Raw genomic sequence first — 12,622 nt, forward strand, 5'->3', positions numbered from 1 at the left:
GCACTAAATTTCATCTATGGACAACCAATATAGAAAACCCCCCTCAACCACTAACAGACCGGTCAAAATTGTACGAGTGTAGAGGGAAGTATACTATGATGAAGAATGTTGGTCAAGGGATTTTCGAAATTTCAGACACAGTTAAATTATTGGTGTACAAATATTAAAACCTCTTATAACGGCTACTATAAAACTTCGATAGCATAGAAAATACCAAAAAAATATGCTCGAGGGGGAGGGCGGTCTCCACCCCTTCACCCCCCCCTCCCTTGGCTACGCACCTGCGGTTAGAAATCTTGTAGGAAACAGGCCAAATGGAAACCCAGTGAACCCATATCGATGTGGATCCTATGCATGATTGTACGTACTTACACTCATACACAAGATGCAAACCAAATTTCATTACGGATGCGGTCCGTCTAGCTATTCATTTCGAGAAAAAAAAGTAAAAACTACTTTCGGTCATATATAGTAACAAATTGTGACACGGTTAGACAGGCGCTTTGCGAGGAATTTGCCAAGGGAGGGGCAAAGCTTGTACCCAGACTTTCTAAGCGTAGCGCCACCATAAGTTGGCGCGAAGCGCAAAAGAAAATTTTGGCCGAAAATGCCTCCCAGATCGCTGGAAATGGCACTTCCCAGGCCTTGTAAGTTGCATCTAAGCATTTTCTATTTTGAAATTACTAGCGATATCATAAAAAAATACAAAACATATGCTTAAAAAAAAACTATGCCACCAAATATTGGGGGGATATAAGATACTATATCCCCCCACCTTAAATATTGGGGGACATGTCCCCCCGTCCCCCCCCCCCCATGATCGCCGCCCATGAATACCTGATACCTCGGCTCAGAACAAACGGAGCCAATCTTTTGATAGATTGTTGCGCTGGGTGGAAGCACTGAACATATTTTCAGCAGATATCGCTATCACGCAGCACAACAAGGTTCGTGGTGTATAGTCGCAATCGTCGCATCGACCATTGCCATGCCATGCTGTGTGACCATTCTCATGATTACTACAGATATTGTATTATTCTTATTCTGCCAGATGCAGACGAGAAAATTGTGTAACTATTTCCCAAATTATTGAACAAAAAATATTAGCGAATCGCACTGATGAGTGTTTTTTTTACCCCATTCCCAGTGGGGGGGGGGGGCCAGTGGGGGGCCAGTGGGGGGGCCAGCCGATTTCAGGGGGCCTCGCCCCCCCAGGCCCCCCCCCCCCCGTAGCTACGCCACTGCGTCACTTTAAGTAACAGGTGTTACTTTGTTACTCGCTGCATTCTATGATGTTTCCGTCCATCTTATGCATACCCAACGCCAATACAATTGAAGCGATGTTGATAAATATTACGATGCTGAGGATGATTGTAAATGATCCAGATATATCGAGAAGAGCACCTATGAAAAAGAAAGGAAGAAAGAACCAAAAAAAAAAACAGTTGAAAGTTGAAACAGCTAGTATTAGAATGAAAACTTTACATAAAATGACATATACCCTGGGTCGGTATAATAGTAAAACCCGTACCAGAAACCTACTCCATCCACAGTCACCCGTTCCTATGCACAACAGTCATAATTCATTAAAATGATGAGTTCAAAGCTAGACAAAATAATAGCGATGTTTTAATACACTTACGGTTTCTATATCAACTTGGAACATAACAAAACAGAAAGAAATGGGGGAAAACGGAAATCAGTTGCTGCGATGGTTGTGATTGATATAGTTATTGCAAATTTGATCGATCACTTCATTCTTTCCTCTTCAGAGGTAACCATCTTCGTTTCTTCCGAGACGCTCTGACTGTCCAACCTCTCCCTTCCCCGACCCTCCCACGATACAATCACCCTCAAGTGATACAAATTTTAACAGCTCTTGCACCAGCTTACCTGAAATTATCCCACCAAGTTGCATCAATGCACCGCTAAAGAAGTAACTTATTGCTACCCCTTGCCTCATGTGTACCTTGCAGACATATCTTGGTAGTACACCACTTAGGGCACAGTCCGCGTAAGCCAGTGAAAATCCACAGAAAAGTGACAAAACTGCCAGTGTCCAAAATCTTGGAAGAAAATGTATCCTGATAAAGATATAGTGCAAATAGTAGCTGGAATCACTGAACAAGTTATAGAGTTCATTCGATTGCTCCAAAAAACGAACAAGACCACAAGTTTACCAAAAAGACCACCAATGCCTCCGAATACTGATAGAAGTACCGCGACATCTGATGGTAGGCCCAAGGATTTTCCAAATGGAACTAAGAAAACCGCCCAAACAACGAAGGAGTAACTAAGTAATGAATGTATGATAATGTAAAGGGCAAATATCGGATGCCTTGTTGCAGGTTCAATGCTACATAAAATGAGAAGGTTGCCCATTCTTGTGTCTTCGGTCTTGTCCTCAGGGCCGGCTGATTCGTCTTTTCGGTTTGTCGACTCAGATGACTCATGGGCGTGGTCATGATTGACGGACTGAAGACATGGTCTCTTTGATTTCATTAATACCCCAGATATCATACAATTCCATACTATTGCGCCCATAATCAAGTAAGACCCGGATAGTCCATATTCTTCTCGTAGTTGTTCGAGCAGGACTGGGATGGCTGTTATCCCTAAGTATTGAAACAGCTCCCTCACAGAGTAGGCCACAGGGAAGGTCTCCTTATCAAAGTGTTCCAAATATATCATATACAGCGAAAAATATAAAAGTCCTCCCCCGACAGCTGTAAATTAAAACAAATTTTGTTTTTCATAATTCGGAGAATTTTTTGAAGCACTAGAGAACAGTAAACTACACAAAGGTCGATCCATGATTTCTCGAATAATATGATGGCTGATGGAGGGAGGGATTTAAGGGGCGGGGGGGCATGTAGAACAGTATATATCGAAATGACTGCAGCATACTGGTGTGATAATCAATCATCGGTGAAGAGTTAGAAACGCTTACGAGTGAAGCGTAGCAATAATTATAATTATATGTGCATGTGTTTTTCAAAGTTATATGTTTAAAGCATGGTTCCTTACACCAGGACTTTGATCGGTTGTGATCATGACAAACTTAGTGCATGTCGTATACCAGATTCTATACACGTTATCGTCATCATGACAGTAACCCAAAATGTTCGATGTTTGGAAACTCCAGTGCAATAGTTAACCTTATAGCTATGTGTTTCTTTAATAAAACCCATGCAGGGGCGTATAGCTAGTATTTTGTTCAGGTAAGGAAGGGGAGAGTGGTGTGGTGGAGCTAATGCCTTTCTGTGTGGAAAGCCAAAGCTGTATCCTAAAACAAAATAATTGTCTGACAGTCTTTGGGAAAGAAAAAAGGTAGTATATCGTGCTACTTCAGCCCCCCCCCCCCCTCCTCGGGACTCTACACGGGGCCAACTCGGGCGCATTTCGGGATTCCCCGTTCTTCGGCCCAACTCGGGCGCCGTTTCGGGGTCCCCTTTTTTAAAATATTTTCAATGTTTGTTTTCAAAGGGGGCACCCGTTTTTCACCACGAGGTTTTCATCGATGTTGTTATCGTTAATAGCAACGAATTTAATTTACTAATTAATTACACATGTACATGTTGCCCTATGTGAATTTAACTCTTTCCAAAACACTAAGGGCCACATTGGCGATTTAATGTAAATACGTCACACTGGATGGGTACTATAGATAATACTCCTTCTGCAAAGTACATGTAGCAAGGAAATTAATTAACTAATTAATAACACACATACATGTGGCCTGTTTTTTCGGGAGGTTTGCTTTTGATATGTTTTAGAGTCTTATCAAATCCCACAACCTTTTTTCCATTTTGGATATTCCAAGACAGTACATTAGTTCCTCATTACATGGTACACAAACTGCAGAATGGAATGTATACACGTACACGTTTGTAACAGAAGTGATAGTACCAAACAATAAATTTCAGTAACTTAAAAATCTGAACGAATAGGATTTGCAGATCGCGTGATTTAAGTAATCGGTACAAAAGTTGTTACGCGATAGGCTATTCGCATTGACCGAACCTTAGATATAACGATTTCAAATTTGGTCATACCGAACTATATTTTTCAGTGATTTTCTACAGTAGTTCTATGTGTACTGAAGTGCAATACTAGGGGACAACACTGGGATTAACTCATTACTAACAGTAAAGTAAATATCATCACTCTTTAGAAGGAGTGAAAGTGCTCTCTATAAATAAGAAAGTAAATTCACTCTTTGTTACGAGTGAAAATGTCACTCTAAATTACGTCCCCAATCCCCTTCCAGCTAAGAGTGAAATTGGAATAGTTTTTCACTCCAAGGGCATTTAGAGAATTTGACACTGTCTATTAGAGATGTCAGTATAACATTAATTATTGTATTAAATGTTGCCAGTATAACATAGTTTAAACAAGGTTCTTGGTTCTTGGTTATTACCATATAATATGCAGCAATTACTATACGGTTTTCAACCCGTCTTTGTATACAGTGTTTGCCATGTCAGTCAAGATATTATCATTACCATAATCAATAATTTTTTTCATTCTCTTCGATTTTGTTTTAAATATTGTAATGTTCATGCTGATATATGATAGCTTATATTGTATCAGTAATTTATCATTAATCATTGCATTTACCAGTAAAACATACGTCAAACAAGGTTGTTGGTTATTTGTTAATACAGTATAATATGCTGCAATTACTATACGTTTTTATAACCCGTCTTTTTATACAGTGTTGCCATGTCAGTTAAGGTATTACAATTTACGGTAATAAATTCTCTTTTCTGTCTTTTCGATTTTTTTAAATGTTGTTATTTTTATGCTGGTATATGATAGCTAATTTTGTATACAATTTTTTTTATTTGTGTCTAAAATATGAAATCAGTAAACGTGGTACCATATGCATATTATAAACAGTTACCATATTCTGCATAAATGGTTCATGAAAATTAATTTTACCATTAGATGATGCAATGAATACGCCAATGCGCCAAGTTGAGCCCCGGGAATAATTATGTCACCAGGACTACATTAATTCATGATGTTTAAAGGGCATATCTGAGAACAAAATTCCTTTATCTCAAATTTCCTGGCCCTCCCTAACTGACCCGAGTCCTGTGGCCGTATAACCCCACTTGACCTCCCTTCTCGTCTGGAAATATACAATTACCCATTTAAATCATGCGTGGCAGCAATTTAGTTGCATCAAACACTTCAATGAACCTCTCAATATTTGTTTCATTGGACTATATATCTGCTACAAGTATCACATGTTATATATAGATTCGGTGTAAGTTTAAAACGTTAATGAGATTTACCATACCATTGTACAACACAAACACATAGGAATAGACTCATATACTGAAGCAGTTCATTAATTAATGAATTAACTAATTACGTTTGGGAACTATTCAATATCTTTTCAGTAGGCTTTTTGCTAAAAGGATCACTTGTTATAACAAGTGAGGTTTTGTGTTAAACCCTTTATGACGATAAATTCGTGAAGCCATAAAATTGTATAATACATACCGGTATATGTGATTATGCGAAAAATAATGAAATACAATTAATTCTTAAATATTTTTGCATGAGACTATTATGCTAAGTGTATCACATGTTATAGTAAGGTTCTGTGCGCAACGTTTTGTGACATATGTTTTTTAGGCCTACAACAGATACCGATACGCAAACTCGTACACTGCAGAAGCGCCAAATTACATTAACCATATGCAATATTTGGCTATAGGTCAATAATGTTATTCACAAGGACATTAAATGAGATTCCAGTGAATACGAAAAGCTGATAAATAGTTTTACCAAGCAATCCATTGAGCACGAATCCAAGACCAAACAGAAAACCACCGGTTATACCCACCCTCCTGTTTTGGAATCCCTTTAGCAGAGGTGCAGAAATTCCAGCTGCAAAAGAATGATCCCGCATGAATAAGACATCAATATATGCGGGGCAGTCGGTTGAGGGGAGAGGATTGTCAGTGTTGTGAAAAATGAAAACAACATCTCACTGCCCCTCTACATTTGTCACGCCCTCTCCCCATCTTATTGCGCCGCCTCTGGCTGCATGAAATAAACTACTGCTATCATACCTTATTTTATAATGGTTTGGTTCGGCCGGTGCGAACTTCCAGGGCCCAGGTAATTGGGGCCCGATGTCAAGGACCGGAAGAAATAACCAGTCATCCGCTGCAGCTCGCAGTAAGTTGACCATAGGCGTGTGAAGCGGCCATGATTTATAATTACACATGCAGCCAGTAGGCAAATCACTCACTACAAATAGGAGCAATTCAAAAGAAATCTATTCCCCAACAAAGACAACCTGCATGAGAGTGCCATACCCGGTCGTCTTGAGGTGCAAAAAAATTCTCAAACAAGCCCAATAAACCATGCATGGTTCACATTGGTTAATGTGGATTCTCATTGGGGCTCATTATCATTGTGGCACCGGGCCCTGTTGGTCCTTACTACGTGATACCCTCTGCAGTATGTAGCAAATAATACTTCAAGAAAGGATTGAAACATATAAAAACAGTTAAGCAAACATGCACAGATCTGGCTAAGTTAGTTTTCTTTGATTACGTTAACACAGTTTTATTTTTGAGTTATAGGTATAAACCGTTATTTGTCAAAAATGTTTTGATTTGATTCGATAATGTGATAGGAATATTATGTAAGCTTACCGACGATATATGCAATTGATGCTTGGCAAATAAATACCCATCCAACATAAATATTAGAGGTGTTTTACGCTATCACAAGATCATCAAATAATACCCCGAAAGCTTTGAACGTCCCGCTTTGAAAGAAAACGACTAAAATTCCCGAAAATAATATGCCAATTGAAACGAACAGTTTTTCAATGTGTTCTTCACCATTTTCGTCACACAATTAACCAGTCACTGGAAGAACAGTGTGATGGCGTTGTTATATATGCCACTATCTGATAGTGACTTGTTGTGGATGAGAAAATTTTGATGAAGTAAAACAAAAAAATTAATATAGGTGCAACGCACGAAACTGAAACAAAATGGTTCCTTCATTTGTATCACATTTCTTAGGAAAAACAATTGAAATTCGTTCACGAATGTTGATATCATACAGATGTAGATATACTGTCTAGATATTTATTATTTAATACGCAATTTCAGCGGATGACAAGAAAAAAGTTGTCAAATGTCAACAGTATGGGAATAAACAAAGCCGTTTATTTGCACACTTCATCAATAGCGCCGTCCCTTCTCAAAATATCGAAGAAGGTATATTAACAGCTCTCATGTTGGTACTGTCTTATCTCTCCCTGTCCCATTCTGCTCTAACCTGTCCCCTCCCCCAACACCACTCCACTAATTCATGTTAAAGTTTATTATTAAGCATTGTTAGTCTCATTGTTTTTACAACTTCTGTTGATTGATCATATTCACACTTTAGACAGCTATACTTTCATTCTCTCTTGATTATTATTCACAGTGGGAGAATGTAATGATATAGCGGTGTATTTGATTAGTAAAGGTGGGGGGGGGGGGGGTGCCCGGGCTCGCATAGGGCTAGTCAGGTTAGTAATGTAGAACAACAAAAGTTAATACAACAATGCATGCAACATGTTTATAGGATACAGCTCACATAGTTGGTTAAATTAAGCTATATTTGCCCATAATTTTACAGCCTCTGACAATGATTTGATAAAACCAGAAATACATATCCGTTGGTTTGTTGATGGCTAAGTCCGTCTGCTACAGTGGTTATCATCTGCGACTAATTAGAAGCTCATTTACAAATTATATGGTCTGTATTTAACTCTGGCAATATAGCACAAAATAAATTATTTGTTGATTACCGTTGAATGTAAGTTGCTCAATATCATCTGTTCACAACAATTATTTGTCCGGGAGGATTAGACTATCGTCAGCATACGTTGGGCCCAGCAGTTAGGCTCTTCAAACCGTAGGAGAACTCATCATACAGTGGCAGCCCCCAAACTGATTGCATTCACCGTGGCACTTGTTGCAACAGATACTGCTTCCGAGATTCATCAGTAATGCTGCATTTTCAACAAACTGAAGTCTAAATTCTGCTTTCAATGTCAGACTGTTTCATAGGACTCAGATACGGATGTTAATTACAGCTTCGGGTCTAGGCCTAGAGTCTGATCCTGGTGAAGTCAAGGGCAGGGAATAATTTACTTATTCTACTGTTGTGTAACATTTTTATATATTGTGATTCCTTTGTAAAAAACTGCCATAGTCCTTCCTTCATGTATCTTATTTGCCCATTTTGTATAGCATTAGCTATGCTATGCAAGAATGTAGAAATTATTTCCTGAAAGATCCTTCTTGCAAAAGGTATGAAATTAATTTGGTGCATTTTAGAAATTGTGTGCCATTGTATTAGAAATCTTATCAAGTATCTATTCCAAAATCCTATTCCCAAAATTATATGCCTTGCTCTCCTTTCAAATTCGAAACATTGATTTTTTCCAACATGTCTTTACTTTGAAATTCTTTCAAGCATTACTGCGTTATGGAGCTTTGGTGCAACCTGGTTCACAAAGGTTTTATGTTCCATCACAGGAAGTGTGTCAATGATCAGAAACTGCCTTTCGGTGAAATCCCTAGCCTGACTAAAGGTAGCATGTACGCCCATTAAAAGCCCCATTGACTTACACACTAAATCACAAAAGTAATGTGGTCTCTCAATCTAGATAGAAGTTTTCACTAGCTAAACGCTACCCGTCACCGGATAGCTGACATATTGGCCTTTCATGGCACCATCAATTTTCTGTATCATGACCGTGTAGATTTTTTGCTATCCGAGCCGGAAGTTTTCGTCACTTGTAAACAAACCTCTTCACTCAGTGGTAAACAAATTTCCTACGCTGCTCCTGGGAGACCTAAAGGGGTCTAAAATTGCCTCAATTGACACAATTTTCTCACCACATGTACTTCCATTCATGCTCTTAAACATGCAAGCTACAAAAAACTAGATCATGATTGATAACAGTCACAAAAGATGTTCTCCTGCTGCTTTTTGGCATTTTTTCCCTGAACAATCTAGCGGATTGATATAGACTCTAATAGGAGTATGCCACCTAAAGGTAGTCTGTATTTACCTCGCGTGTTTCATACTTTTGTCTAATGCAAAACCATCTGGCTAGTCAAGCAGTCTACTTGACCGCAGGAACGGCAAATGTGGTAGGTGACAAATTCCTCCTCCAAATATGACGCGTCTACGAATTATTGGGGATCTTCAACGTTCCTACTGTAAGATGGTCAGCTCTTACATAAAGTTTCGTTGTGCACCATAGTTTTACTTGTATATTAGTGCACTGTGCAATGCTCACTGTACAGAGGGTAATGCATTTGTACAGTATAATTGTATGTTGTCTTGTGACAGCAAAGGGGTGGATTAACACCTCTACACTGCTACCTCTTCTGGGTTGCCAGGCAACTATCTTGTTCTTCCTGGAAAGTAGCCCTAACAGAAAATGGGGTCTGTGTGTATATATTTTAGGAACTAAGGAGTTTTGTAAGGGGTTAAGCAGTTTGCCATGAGTATTTGAGCAAGGCAGTTGCAAAAGAAGAGAAAGATAGTTTTAAAGGGTGTGAAGACTCGCGCACAAAGAAACGTCTCATGCCGGTAATCTCACCTAGTTGTGAATGAGGTGTAACAGAAGAGTTAGACACAACCATCGATCCCAAAATATGCACACACAGCTTGCTACCGTCGGTAATTAAACGCTAGTGTACAGTCAATACATACAGCTACGGTCAATACCCACAACACAGTGTACATAGCAGCAGCGATGGACATCTCAGGTCTAGATAAAAATAACAATTGGGGTATCACGTTTCATAACTGTCTGCACTTTGTAGCGACAAGACGAAAACTTCACTTGCGAGCAACGGAAAGTTATACTTTTCCAGAGCGCGGCACGCGGTTTGGGGCCAGTCCTCAATGGTTGGATAGTTTGTTTTAAACCTTAATTTACATAGTATAAGTTACAGTAGTCCTTATTATTTTAATCGAAGGAGTATTATTCAACTGACAGTCTTGGACACAATTTGTTATAAAGGATATTATTTTACCATAAGGATATTCGGGACACTATTTGTTACTAAGGATATTAATTTGTTATAAAGGATATTTCGGGACACCATTTGTTATAAAGGACATGATTTTACTGCAAAGCCCTTACCGAAATCCCAGATCTGGCGTTATATCTGGTTTAATCTGGTCATATCAAGCCTTTATCTGGCCATATAAAGCTAGAAATAACTGGATATAGTCAATCCAGATATGTAGATAAAGTTTTATCTGGCCATATAAAGCCAGATGTAACTGGATATAGAGTCAATCCAGATATGCAGATAAAGTTTTATCTGGCCATATAAAGCCAGATGTAACTGGATATAGAGTCAATCCAGATATGTAGATAAAGTTTTCTCTGGCCATATAAAACCAGATGTAACTGGATATAATCAATGCAGATATGTAGATAAAGTTTTATCTGGCCATATAAAGCCATATATAACTGGATATAGAGTCAATCCAGATACACATATAAAGTTTTATCTGGCCATATAAAGCCAGATCTAACTGGATATAGAGTCAATCCAGATATGCAGATACAGTTTTATCTGGCCATATAATGCCAGATATAACTGGATATACATGTTAGACTGTATGCTCTTACATATAGTGTATTTTCATAGAGATTAACATTGCCCTATATTGTGGTACTGCACATGCATATATATTTCAATGGTAAAGCACTTACAGTGCACACTAAGTCAAGGGGGGGGGGGGGGGGGTTAACTATAACTAGGCTACTTGTTCTATCTGGGTTGCTACACAGGGTCTTAACTGGAAAAAGGATGGCTCAGAGGGTAATTAAGTGTGAAGCCTCCTTGTGATGAAAGGACATATGTGTATTGTTACTGAGATGTTACTGAGATTGAGATAGGAAAGAGATAGGATGGTCAAATGTGTTCCATCCGAATTTGATTTGTCGAATAGGTCAGTAAATCTTTCGTCATGTCATGCATCTAGTATAATCCTAGCAGTACTCTTTCGAAGTTTTACTATTCTGTCATAGCTTACCTTTAATGGGACAGGTGCAAGAAAGCTAACTTTAATCGTGTTCCATTCCGGAGATGTTAGGGTGCAGTATTTGTGTGATATCATAATCTGAAGTGAATTCTTTAACTTCCCGTTTACATTGCTTTTCATCATTTCGATATGAGCTTAAACAGGTTTTCGAATGAAATCAATGCCGGGTGATACCGGGAAACCAGTAGAATCTGCACTGAAATGTTCATATACTTATCATGACAATTAACAACTGATCACAGGCAGTAAATAAAATACATAATTATGCATTACAGTTATTTAGCCGCTCAAGTGACCCGATGATGTCATAGCTGGTCATGCTGTAGGCGGTATAGTCTTGCCGTAAATACCTATAGGCCTATATTCAAATGAAAAAAAGATTTTTTTATGAGGGTTCTTCATTACATTAATCACTTGATAGTAAAGTCAAATTCTGTTACCACGAAATGAATTATTTTCCAACCGGGTACATAATCATTTCAGTTTTAAAGAAAAACAACAGTTGTAATGTTGGTTTAGCCCATTTATGACATCGCGGATGATTTCGCAATGCATTCATCATATTAGAGTGCATAAAACTGTAACTTATTTTATACTTTAAAAGCGAAATTATCTATACGATGCTGGGAATGGGATGGAGGAGGGGATCGAGGGGCAGGGGACAATGAGTTCCGTTTCTTAAGTATGTCATAAATCTCAGTCTTTATGTTAGCCGGCAGGTTTGCTCGTTTTGTGAACTGTGGAGAGTGATATGACGGTATAGTAGGGTACTTTTCAGGATATTTATGTGGAAAGACAAAATTGTAAACATCGTCGTTGTGCAAATATCATCGCTCCGTAACGTCACTTTACGTAACAAGGGTTACTTTGTTACTCGTTGCATTCAATGATGGTTCCGTCCATCTTATGCATACTCAACGCCAATACAATTGAAGCGATGTTGGTGAATATTATGATGATGAAGATGAGTGTAAATGATCCAGATATATCGAGAACAGCACCTATGAAGAACAAAGAAAGAAAAAAACAGAACAGTTAAAAGTAGGAATAACAAGTATTAGAATTAAAACTTTACATACGATGACACATTCCCTGGGTAGGTATAATACCGAAACCTACTTCATCCACAGTCACCCGTTCCTATGCACAACAGTCATAATTCAATAAAATGATGAGTTCAAAGCTAGACAAACTAATAACGATGTTTTAATACCTATACGGTTTCTACATTAACTTGGGACATAACTCCTCATGCACACCTACAATGAATAAGCAAACGACCAGAATAGAAAACAGAAAGAAAAGGGAAAAAAAATAATAGATATCATTATTGCAAATTTGATCGTTCGCTTCATTCTTCCTCTTCAGAGGTTACCATTATCGTTCCTCCTGGAGGCTCTCACTGGCCCACCTCCCCCTTCCCCGCCACTCCCACGATACAATCACCCTCAAGTCATAAGAATTTGGGCAGCTCTTGCTGAAATTATCCCACCAAGCTGCATCAATGCACCGCTAA

Source organism: Apostichopus japonicus, chromosome 5 (assembly GCF_037975245.1).
Source record: "Apostichopus japonicus isolate 1M-3 chromosome 5, ASM3797524v1, whole genome shotgun sequence".
Classification (NCBI taxonomy): Eukaryota; Metazoa; Echinodermata; class Holothuroidea; order Aspidochirotida; family Stichopodidae; genus Apostichopus; species Apostichopus japonicus.